Below are 12945 nucleotides of genomic sequence, written 5' to 3' on the forward strand. Positions count from 1 at the left end.
AAACCTAGTCACAAGACACACTGCTAAATAGAGGAATCATTAATCTGAGTATGTGCTGTAGATTTCCTTGAAAGGGTGCCTGGAATAAGCAAAGTCATTAGCAGTTTATTTGCAACAGTGCACTTAGGAAAAGCTCTGTGGAAAACACATCAACAGTCAGTATGTAACTGAGCAATTAACACAGGACCTCTGTTCTTTGGGGTGTTAGCATGGGAGTAAACAGAAGCAGATGTGAAGTGTTTGTGCTGTTAGCATGCACGGTCTGTTCTGACATATGCAAATACCACTCACGCTTACAAAACCTGTAGCCCCTGTTGTACCATGACTTTACTGATGAAGCCCTATGACAGAAGTGCTTCATCTGCACTGGGTGCTATTAATTATTAACAGGCCAATACCACCTCCTCTTGTTATTAGAGCTTTGCAGAAAGCCAGGTGAGAAAGCATCACAAACAAGTTGATAACACTCTGGTTCCCAGCTTGCCTTGACTACTGCTCTTTTGCCAGAAGACTCGCTGAAAACAGAGAACAAGTAAGGCCAGAGAGCAGAAAGGATTTCAAAGGACTGACAGATGGGATCACCTGTGTAATCCAGACATGAGTTTGAATAATTTTCTCCATGGGATGTAGGTAAACCCTGTGATGATCCAGTGGTTTCTACATGAAGGCTAGAGAATTCTGGTCTTGGATGGATTTGTACATAAGAACTTAATTTACCATTTTCCCTTCTTTGACAAGGAGCTCGAAAATTATTGCTCACTAGAACAATTAAAATTAGAAGCAAATGGCATGCCTTTCTGTCCTTGTATCTTTAAAGGACATGTCATAGGCCTCACTTATCATATTACTTGAATTCTGGAACAGAAAGCAAGTTTTATGGTGTAAAATGTAATACCTTCCATCTCACTGTCAGTAAGCGCTGAGATTTCTCATCATTAAAGAAATGTTAAGTATTTCTAAAGTCATATATGCATCTCAGAAATGGTTGCACTTCATTAAAAGGAAAGTAGCAACAAAGATTATTCTAGATCCTTTTTACTCTGTAAATGGGCAGCCTACTCGTGGGTAGTCTGACAAAAGATAAGTGGTTGATATTAACTCATTAGGATTTGTTTATAATTCTCTAAATTACAATACAGCATACTTTTAGGATGATGAAGGGAAACTTTCCCTCAATTCTTTATTTTATAAAGAATTTTTTTGTGGTCATGCATTGCTGGATATGCGCATATATTTTGGACTTCTCATGTTTTTCTATGACTGAGCTACACCCAGTTTAAGTACATCCCATTGGAATGAATTAATTTGAACCATTAGTATATTCTGCTATAGATGTCCTAACATTTACTCTGATCTTACACCAAAACCCTGGTATTCCATCGTCCCTTTATATAAACATCTTATATAGAATCTGACTGAAGGTATTAAGGTAAGGGCTGAAACAACGTATCTTAGAGTTATTGAATTGAAATCTTATTTCCTCTGTAAAAACTTAATCAAATAAATGAAATATGAGGCAGAGTCCTCCCTCCTCAACTTCATTCTATAATGCAATTCTCAGAATTGAGGGGAAATAGCAAATACTAAATCTTGTGCAGAGTGTAAATCTTCATTTGCTCATAAACTTAACATATTGTCTCCACCTTTATTTGAGTACTGGCTATACTTTTCTAGGTTTTAAAATAGCTGTCCAGAATAAAGTAGGTTTTTCCCTAGTCATATTCTCAACATACTGAGTATAATATTTAATAAAATCTATTTCATTTATTAAAACAGTATTTAAATTTTAGGAATATAATCTATCATGAAGTATAATCTACCCATGAAAAGGGTAAAAGAAGGGGTGAAAGAGGAAGTAAGAAAACTAGAAAAGTGAATAAGGAATTATGCTGTGCAACATAACTTTGCCTTGAATGCCTTGATTTTTGAACTGGCATATGTCCCAATATAACAGGAACTCTCAAAGGAAAGGTTTACAGTCTAAGTACTATGTTAACCATGGTGAAATGAGTCAGAGCTAAACATTCTGAACCTTGGAATCTGGCACCTGGTTCCTGGGCTGTGGTGGAGTGTGTAGAGAGGAAAGTAAGAGAGTATCTCCGTGGTTCTTTCATGTTTCTGCGTATCTTGGGAGAAGAGTGCTTTGCCCCAGATTATCTTTTTAAGGATATTTGTATAGAAAGCAGCCTTAGAAGATAGAGATGGTATCTCCCTCCAGAGGAAGAGGCAGATTTGCTTACTGTCTGGGGTAATAAAGATAATGTCTCCCTCCAGGGCATAGTCAGGTATGCTTACTGCCCACTATAAAAGATTTGGGTTCCCAAGTTCTGAGTTCATCTCCTGGAGTGCAACCTACTGCACATGCAGGTATCATCTGGCCCTCTTTGTGAGAACTTGGGCTCGGAGACTCTGCATAATGTATGCTGACTTTCATGCTAGTTTCTGTGCCATGAGTAATGAAGTTCTTTGACTCTGACAAAGGAGTCTCACATCTACTGCAAGCATCCATAGACCCCCTGTAAAGTAAAGCTCAGATCCTTCACAGTTCTTGACAGTTTGGTGGTGAATATGATACTGACAAAGACATGCTTTCTGGAAGAGGAAAAATTAGTGCCACAGGGCAATTAATGGTATCTGAGGGAGGTCCATAGGACTCAGTAGTAGACATATTGACCAAATGGTATGGCCAGCCTGTCAGTAAATGGTGTTCTGTTTTATTACTTATGAATGAGGAAACGTTAGGAGGGTGGTTGTAGGCCAAGTATCAGGAAGTTGGTTCAGAGATAGATGCGTGAATGGTGCCCTGGTTGCTGCTAATTTTTCTCCTAAGGTGGAGGGTGAGGATTCCTTGACAATCTGGTAGTCAGTCTCAGGTCTGCCCCATTGTCACCCAGACAACTAACATTAAGGGTCATCCTGAGTAGGCAGATGTTTCCAATCCATTTCAGACAATAACTAAAGAATGTACACTACACTGGCTGAAAGAAGGAAAATTAATGAATAGTATGGACAGGACGCAGACAAAGTTTAGAACGTTGGCTGGTTTACTTGAGACATGAGGAAATGAGAGGCAGGGGACTTAATTGCTTGTTAAGGAGGAATGCAACAGCCAGGCAGGCTTATAGCTCAGCCCCACCCACAGTCTAGTATGACTAACTTAGATCCATTAGAATTGACAGCAAAAGGTCACAAAGGTCTTTTTGTTGTCGTTTTCTGTTTGTTTGTTGCAGTGGTTCATGGCTGTTATAAGGGAGATATGGCCCTTTTACAGAGATTTCCCTGAGACAGACGAGCTCCCTTGAGAAACCCCAGATGAGGCATTGACTAAACTTTGGACTCTTATTGCCCTGATTGACTTAACAATACCAGTGGAGTGTTGGAGTTCACCCCACTGGAGAATTAGAAACCCACTCAAAGACATGTAGATAAATTGTTGCAGTCAGCCTTGACACCATAGAAAACTCTCCTAGCCTTTATGTTGAAATTGAGTAAGCACTTAAGGTATACTGTTTTGATAATGGGATAGCAAATGGTGTAGATTAAGGTAGATTCCTTTTAAAAAGAAGACTTCTATGTGAGTTAAGCCCAAGTCAAGCAAGGAATACAAACCTCAGGGTCACAGTCTCAAAGCAATTTGTCTGTGGCTGCTCAAAGGCTATTTGTCCATGGCTGAATCAAAGGGCCCCCAGATCTGTAATATAGGCGCCAGCAATGCTGACTTTGCTGCCCCATATAGGCCTTTGGTGGGCCAATAACATTGGAAGTTTGTTTGGTTGAGCCATGAACAGCCACCATGTTGCTGGAGACCTAAGGTAAATGTGCTTTATTTAATAGCCTAGTTCCACTCTCACCCTGCACATTCCCTGTTCCCTCTCTCCTTCTCTAACCTTACACAACTGCTTTAAAAAGAAAGATAATTAGGGGGAACTTCCTTATCCCGAAGGGGAACTGAAGTCCATACATACCCATCCTAGTAATCTGGGGAACTTTGGAGAGGGTAAGGACTCAAATTTTTATAGCTCTGTTTGGTATAGGGAGAAAGTTACTATCCTATACAGTCCCATGGGGGGAAGGGACACTCAAATTCAACTGATAGGCTTTGGGCAAGGTTTGCAGTGGGGAAAAGAAGTTAACAGTGATCTTGTATGGGTGTGACGCTTTGAGTTAATTTAATGTAGTATTGTTGTGACCTCCCTTGCTGAATGTATAATTGACACTGGTGTTTCACATGATGGTACTGAGAATGTTCATAAAGTCTAGGGGGACTTTTCTGATCAAAAAGATCTACATCTGGGGCTTCCCTGGTGGTGCAGTGGTTGAGAATCTACCTGCCAATGCAGGGGACACAGGTTCGAGCCCTGGTCTGGGAAGATCCCACATGCCATGGAGCAACTGGGCCCGTGAGCCACAGTTACTGAGCCTGCGCGTCTGGAGCCTGTGCTCCACAACAAGAGAGGCCGCGATAGTGAGAGGCCCGCACACCACAAAGAAGAGTGGCCCCCACTTGCCACAACTAGAGAAAGCCCTCACACAGAAATGAAGACCCAACACAGCCATAAATAAATTAATTAAAAAAGAAAAAAAAAGATCTACATCTGGAGAAGTGCTAGGGGGACACATAAAATACTTCTTAACCCATCTCTCTGTCATCCCTGCAGCCTAAAGCAAAGCTTTTGGCTGAATGGAACCCTGAATTCACAGAATTTCCCCTAAATATCTGGGCCTGGTTCTTTGAACAATTCAGCGGAGCAGAAACCTGGTGGTGTCCACTGGGGTATTGTGGCTCTTCAACCTCAGCGCCAGCTGTACAGAATCAAAGATATCTGTGGTTTTTCCTTTTAGTGTGGCAGTTCTCATAGCTCTAGCTATTACAGCCCTTGCTGAACCTAGTTATAGTTTTAATGAATCTTGAGCTATTGCCAAGTAGCCTAGATGTTTAGTCTGCCACTTGGGAAACTATAATCCAGCAGATTATAAGCATCTTCCTGGCAGATTGGCTATATCTAGCCTTTGGTCCCCTTTCAGGGTTTTTAGTGGTGCCTCACCATCACTGACATCTTTTCAGATTATGATGTTGCTGTTCTAGTCCAATCAGCCAACTGGCCACTAACAGGTATCAGGGTTTCAGCTTTCCAGTCCATTTGCAGTTTGAAAATCATGCAACAGCCAGTGAACAAGAGGATAATACTCAAGGTTTTGATGGTCTTCCATGTACTCTGCCATTCACAATCATCTTGTATTGTTGAGTGTTGGAACAGTCTCATAAAACATTGACTTCAGAAGCTTTCTGACTCTCCCTTACCTTGTCCTGGTCCACACTGTTCAGAAAGACAGTTTGGTCACTGAATATGACTTTCTACAAAAGTGGATCATCTTCTCTGGCCACTTCCTGTATAATGATCATAATGATCAGGGCAAAATGAGGGGGGTATGTAGAACTATTTTGATAATTCTGGAGTATGAGTCATTACTGGGCATGATGAATTTTTCTTCTCTCTAAAAGCAACCCCAGGCAAGAGATGGTAAGACACTGTAATAGAACCTAGCAGTGGGGGTGGCAATGATGGGATGACTTTGAGAGACGTATCAGAAGGAACATTAACAGGATATGGTATATCTTTGGATGCCACTATGTCAGGCAGGGATGAAAGGAAATTGTGAAAGAGAAAATGTTAAAGATGATACCCAGGTCAATTGTAATATCTTCTTTAAGAGGTGGAATCTGGGAGAGGGAGTGGGCCTGGATTAGGTTCCCACTGAATAATGACCTTCTTTAAGAACATGTTGAACAAACAAGTGGATATGTCCTATAGTTTTAAAGCTGAAGAGTGAGCTGGGCTGGGAGTGTAGATTTGGGAGCTGTTGATACAAAGAAAAGATTTTAAATTATGGTACAGAATGAGATTTCCCAGAGAGAGTATATGAAATATGACAAAAATTCTGAAGATGGAAATGTACAAAGCAACATTTTTTGTGGTCAGCAAAAGAAGTTTAGACAATGAAAGTAGGGATATTGTATTTAGAAAGAACTCTTTTAGAAAGTGACTCTTAAAATGAATGACTCTTCTTATTCCGAAGAAGAGGGAAGATAATCCTTGGAGAAGTACAACTCTTATTGACACACATAACTTTATTATATTAAATCATTGTTTCCATGGACATTTTGAAAAACTCAGTGATATTTAGATATTTAGGGTGAAAAAAATGTAGTGAGGAGTATAGATTATATATATTTTTTAACTGTTAAAGTACAACACATTTCTTTTGTAATGAAAATACTAAAAATAAAACTCTATAATCTTTCTGGCAAGAAGAAATGTTCAGAAGACAGTGATTCTCAAGATAAGTGACTGAAGGAAGATGTGATATATTTATCTTCCTAAAAAAAGATGGCATAGCTTTTTAAATGTCTTGATACCTGTCTGACAGGAGGGGAAATCCATTGACCATGCTCATCCAACCACGGATGAGTGCTTTTTCCTCAGCCACTCTGGTTCTCTGGGCCAGATGGGAAGAGAGCTAAGAATGCAGATGTGTACAACTCATCCCTAGCTCAGGCATGTCAGAATCTATTTTAATTCCTCTTTAAAAATAACAGTTCTTTTTAAAAATAAATCATAAAGGCCAGTAATAAAGAATATTCTAGAGAAGTGCCAAATATGATGGTGGTTACATTTGCCAATTCTTTGCCCTGCTAAAAAACGGAAAAAGTATTATGTTTGATATAGGATTTGAAAGACTGCTTCTTTATTTCAAGCATTTGGAAATATTATGGAAAGGAGTCCTTGAAAATACAATAAAAGACAACAAAACATATCAAAGAATTAATTGTAAAATATCGACCCTCTCACACTCTGCTTTTCCATCCTTAGCCCCCTTCCATCACCCCTAGCATCTTATAGAATTGAAAATCAGAACAAAGGGATGAGAAGAGACAAACAACACAGGACCTGACACGTGTGTGAAGAATGACAGGTAAAGTGGTCTTCTGTGTTATTTGGAGGAAGGTTCATTACAGAATGGTAATTAAAATTATCCCTCACACTGGTAAGTTAGAAGCGGGGCATACTACTTCTCCGAAATATTTCATAGACGACTAAGCCTTATCCCTCCTGTGCTCTCCTGACAATTTGTGCCATATTCCCAAATTCCCTCCTCATCAAGAGAAGCGCAAGTCATTTTCCAGACCTAATTCTTTGTGCTTGTTATTGCCTTAAAAGGGATGTGCTGTGAGACTATACATTTTAAGGACACGGGAGGCTCACTGTGTAATCTATGCACCACATGAAGGATTTATAAAATAAAAGACTATTTATAGATTATGATCTAAACTCTCATCACGTTCTTTTCCTTCGTAGAGAATCCCACTTGGATTTCTCTCTTTTCTCCCTTCCTTGCTAATTGAATCTTCCTTTTTTAATGTTTCTTTTCTTTGTCTTTTCTTTGCTTTCTTTGAAGAGAAAGTTAGGTTTTTATTCTCATTTTATCCCTTTTCATCTTGTTTTCTACTGTATAGATGATCTGTTGTTTTGTACCTCACCGCTAAGTTGGGAAATTCTCCATATTATTTATTTAATGAACTAACTACAATTCTTCTGACTTTAATTTGGTCAGTTACAACTTATTATGTTTGGTTACCTCGAGTTCCTAGACTGACATAAATTGTGTCACTTCTAGCAGCTACAAATGCCATTGAAAATAAAAATTTGGTGTCGTTCCAATCAGTCAGCTCTCCCTTCTCCTTTTTAATTATTTATTTTATTTTTAAGGCTTAAAGTTCTGTCATTATGAAGAGGGTTGTTCATTATTCCAAAAACTGCTAAGAACAGGATTGCTACCCAAGCAGAAGAGAATCTGTTTTAAGTGGTGAGGCATTTGGGTTGATTGTGGAAGAAAAAGGTGCCTCACACTTTCCCTTCACTGGTAGAAATGCTTTATTTTAGACCTCTCAGACCTGGTCCTTATTCACATTATTCTCAAAATAGAATGTAGTGACATTTATAAAAGGACAGATGAATTCTTTGTGTTTTTTCTAACTAAATGCTTTAAAATTTAAACACTTCATGAAAAAAAGATTAAAAGAGTATATCTATTAACACTAGTATACTCAAATTAGTGGATTCAGGTCTGTAGAATGTTAAAACAATAAGATTAAGTGTTAAAAGGGTCATTGTAAATATTTATTTAGCCCCACCTACCTATATCACTATAATTGGTATTTCTCTGAGATACAAAGAAAGCAGAATTCAATTTGATTCAACAAATATTTATTAAATTACTATTATGGCCAAGACACTGTGCTAAGTACTGTATGGAATACAAATATAGGAAATGTTGTCTAGTAAAGGCTTGAGTTCAGTACTGTTTATTTTAGACAAGATTTATTGAACAGCTAGGTACTGTGCTAAGTATTAAAAAATACAACACATCTGTAGGTAAAGGAACTTGCAGTCTGGTAAGCTGGCGTTGATAAATCCTTAAAATCGTATACAAAATTGTTTGCATAGATGGTGTGTGTGTGTGTGTGTGTGTGTGTGTGTGTGTGTGTGTACATTTATGGTTTTTCTGAGGGGCACTATCTGCTGGATTCTCAAAAAGTTCAGTGACCCCTCAAATGTTAAAGTTCATGTATGCAATACAGGGTAGACTCTCAGAGCTATGAGAGTGATCAAACAAAGGACTCTTTCTGACCTGGTCCTTCAATTGCCAACTGCCTACATGGTGCTTGGGACTAAGCTATGTGCTGAGATGACCATTTAACGAAGTATTTTGCAAAGCAAGGGAAGACAAACCTCCAAATCAGAAGGAAATTTTAAAAGCGAGTGCTAAACGCCGTTATTAAATATTACAAGAGAGAAACGAATAGTCACTAAACTTTGGAATAGTGGGAACAGGCTTCTGGATCCCTGAAGGAGTACAGCTCTAAGTGGAGCCTTGAAGGTCATGTAGGGCTTGAGTAACTGGAAGCAAAAGACAATGCATGCTTCGAATGGGCTACAGACAGAGTGAGCAGGAAATGGACAGGGATGTTTTCCCTGATGCTTCCGGATACATCCTCAACTGATGGAGTTCTGGACCCAAACTCTTTGGAGTCCAATTATCCTTTAACCCAGCTCTAAAAGTTGTTGCACCTGTTACACCACTGTTAGTTAGGCCAGAAATCAGAGATTTTGTGTGCACATATTTATGTACATAAGCACACACATACACACACACATTAACATCACATACATACGTATGTGCAAATATATATATGTTATTATCTTTCACACAGCTCTTTTGATCACAGTTAATAATTCATGTATTTTTGAAGAGTCTACCTTTTGCTAAGCCTTGTGTAAGAGCTAAAGATGAAAAATACTTCCCATCGTTAAGGAGCAAATGTCCATCAAGTGAAGAAGGAAAAGTAAAGTATTGCAAAGAGAACAGCATAAATAAAGGCCGGGAAGTAGGTAGCCTTGTGCCCCTTCTTGACAATGGCAAGTATTTCATTTGAACCGTTGTTGAAAGAGGAGTCCATTAGGGAATGAATTTGATGAAGAAAGACCTCATGGAAAACAACGTATATCATGTTCAGAAGCTTAGGATTTAGATAACAGAGAAGCTTTAAAAGGTTTTCACTGGAAGGACAATGTAATTAGATTTAGACTTTAGACAGTCTCTCTGGCAGCAATGTAGACAGTAAGACTAAAGATCTGGACAAATTTGCACAGTATTATAAAAGAATAAGTGATAGGACACACCACATAGTCAATGAAATATTAAACAGAATCAGTAAGATTTGGTTCCATATTAGATGTGGGAAATGAAGGAAATGAGAAATCTAGGATAACTACCAGGTTTAAGGTTTGGGTGACAAAGTAGATGGTGGTTCCACTCAGCAAGGCAGGGAACACAAAAGAGGAGAAAGTATAAACCAGATTAGATAACAGAGAAGGACAGGATGACCTGCCCTAGGAACAGGTTGAGTTTGAGGAAATCTGAGGAAGTGAAGACGTAGTTGTCTGCTTTATAAAACGAAGCTTGAAAAGGGACTTCTGGATCAGGGCTCAGCAAACGAGGGCCTGCCCATCACCTGTTTGTGTACCTCCTGTGATGTAAAAATAGTTTTGCCTAATTTAAATGGTTGAAAAAAAATGAAGAAGTGTGACATGTACACACTGCTATATTTAAAATAAATAACCAACAAGGACCTACTGTAAAAAAATTAATTAATTTAAAAAAGAAGAAGAATATGTTACATTAGTTTTATAGGACTGTCACAACAAAGTACCACAGACTGGATAGCTTAAACAACAGAAATTTATTTTCTCACGGTTCTGGAGGCTGGAAGTCTGAGTTGTCCACACGGTATTGTCAGGGTTGGTTTCTTCCGAGGCCTCTCTCCTGAATTTGTAGGTGGCTGTCTTCTCCTTATGTTGTCACATGGTCTTCCTTCTATATCATTCTGTCTAAATTTCCTCTTCTTATAAGGGCACAAGTCATAATGGATTAGGGCCCACCATAATGACCTCATTTTAATTACCTCTTTAAAGATTCTATTTACAAATACAGTTACATTCTGAGGTATTAGGAGTTAGGACTACATCCACATTGCATGAAATTCAAATTCCAGTGTTTTATTGGAACATGGCTGTGCTCCTTCATTTACGTTGCCTATGGCTGCTTTTGTGCTACAACAGTGGGGTTGAATAGTTGTGACAGAGACCGTGTGGCCTGCAAAGCCTAAATTATATACTATCTGGGCCTTTACAGAAAAAGTTTGCATCCTCTACTCTAGATAAAAGATGTGTTGGCAATTACCAGTTTAGGGCTGGTAATATGAGCGATGAGATTACTAAGGAAGAGTGAGTTGTGTGAAAGGAAAGAGGGCGAAGCATGCACCCTTTAGACACAAACAGGTCAAAGAAGAAAGAAGAAAAGAAGCTACCAAGGTAATGGGGACAGAATGAGCAGAGCTGTCAGAGGAAAAGAGTAGTTGAACTGTGTACACTGTCTTTCTCATGAGAGGGAGCAATGAACAGTGACAAGAAAACAGAAGGGTTCTAGTGTCACGGAAGCCAGCATTTCACATAGACGGAGCTGGTGAATTAAAGCAAACACTATAAAAAGGAGAGGATAATAAGCATTAAAAATGGCTTTTAGATTTATTAATGGTCTATTTGCTTTGGAAATGTCATGTAATAGATAATTTAATATATATTAAATACTTAATTTATTATATATTTAATTATACATAAATTTAATTAATATATATTTAATTTTATAAATGTTTAATATATAAATACTTAATTTAATATTTCTGAAAGGCAGTTTTGCCTTCATAGGGCTTGCAGAATAGTCCCAATAAAATAATCAGGTTTCTGTACTGTAACTATTTATATTCTGAAGACACTTCTTGTGAAATTATCTCTAGAATAATACTTTAACCAGTGAGTAAAGGGAGATAAAAAGAACAATTTCAAATACATTCTAAAATCAGTTATTGTGTACACATTTTAAAAAGTGAAATTTTCAAATATTTCTGCATATATGTCAAACTTACCAGAAAAACACCAAATTTCCATTTCACTTTATGCTGAGAAAATTATTGTACTTTGAAATTTACTCCTTTCATGTTACTATCAAATCTGTAACTATTCCTCCTTAAAGCAAGCCACTTTCATATAAAGAATGGATATTACTAACCTTCCATATTTTGTACTATTTTATATTTGGTGCCTTGAAAGAAGTTATTCAAAAAGAATAGCACTGAGAACTTTATCAAAGTTCAAAACAGGTATTTGAATAGAAAAGTGAGCCATAATCATGAACCAGTGGTTTCAAAATTATGATTAGATCAAAACAGATGCACTGTTTCTATGAGTTGTTAAGACCAGTGCAGAGGACCTATGTATGCTTATAAGCATTACTTGCTATCAACAAGAAATTAGCTCAAACATATAGATTCAGAGTGCAAGAGCCAAAGCATATTGCAAAAGTACTAAAGAAGGAACTGTCACTAAAATTCAATGCATTAAAGACAAATACGTAATGAACACACAGAATAACTATTGGTTTTTTGAGTGTAATTTTATTACTATTAAATTCTCTTATGCTTCTTATATTTACTCTTGAATCTCGTTTTTCTCTATTAATATTATAATCATCTTTAAATCTGCAGTTTTCTTGAAAGATTTTTGACCCTTTCTACATTTTTTGGAACATTATTTATGTTTCTACCCAAAGTTATTTATTTTCTAATATTTTGCTTTTTAGGAAAGAAAAAATATTTAAAGGAAAAAGTGAAAATTATTCTTGAGAACACATCCATCTGAAATAAGTACTTTGATGTGCGTTTTCTATTACCTTATCATTTCAGAAGCAATGGAACAAATTGGTCTGCACATGAGAAAAGTATTTTCATTTGAAAGACCCAATGCTCTATTTAGAAATGGTTCCTGCATAACAAAGTACTGGAAATAGATTTTTTTTAACATCTTTATTGGAGTATAATTGCTGTACAATGTGTGTTAGTTTCTGATTTATAACAAAGTGAATCAGCTATACATACAACCCCGTATCTCCTCCCTCTTGCGTCTCCCTCTCACCCTCCCTATCCCACCCCTCTAGGTGGTCACAAAGCACCGAGTTGATCTCTCTGTGCTATGCGTCTGCATCCCACTAGCTATCTGTTTTACATTTGGTAGTATATATTAGTCCATGTCACTCTCTCACTTCGTCCCAGTTACTTAATGTCTTAACACTACCTCTACCTTGAAGAAAGCTTTTGTGTCAGTTCTTTAAAATGTGTTCTCAAAGAAGACTATTTCCTAGAAAACGCGATCATATCTTTTGTCCCAATTTTGTTAAATGGATGCTACATTGATACAACTTTTAGTTGCATTTCACTTTAAGGAAAGAAGAAATGCTCTGGCTGTAGAGGGACCAGAAAAAAAAGAAGAA

General features: G+C 37.6%; 1 long non-coding RNA gene across 5 annotated transcripts in view; it reads left to right on the forward strand.

The window, feature by feature from the left end:
- The window catches only part of LOC307191226, a 750426-nt gene that overhangs the window by 664195 nt on the left and 73286 nt on the right, over positions 1 to 12945 (forward strand). For 4 of the 5 annotated variants that reach the window (XR_013829650.1, XR_013829651.1, XR_013829652.1 and 1 more), the window contains one exon: positions 6873 to 6975. This is a non-coding gene — a long non-coding RNA (uncharacterized lncRNA). Of the gene's footprint in view, positions 1 to 6872; positions 6976 to 12258; positions 12289 to 12945 lie in introns of those variants that run through there. The other variant, XR_013829653.1, reaches the window with a different exon arrangement.

Source organism: Stenella coeruleoalba, assembly GCF_951394435.1.
Source record: "Stenella coeruleoalba genome assembly, chromosome: 9".
NCBI lineage: Eukaryota > Metazoa > Chordata > Mammalia > Artiodactyla > Delphinidae > Stenella > Stenella coeruleoalba.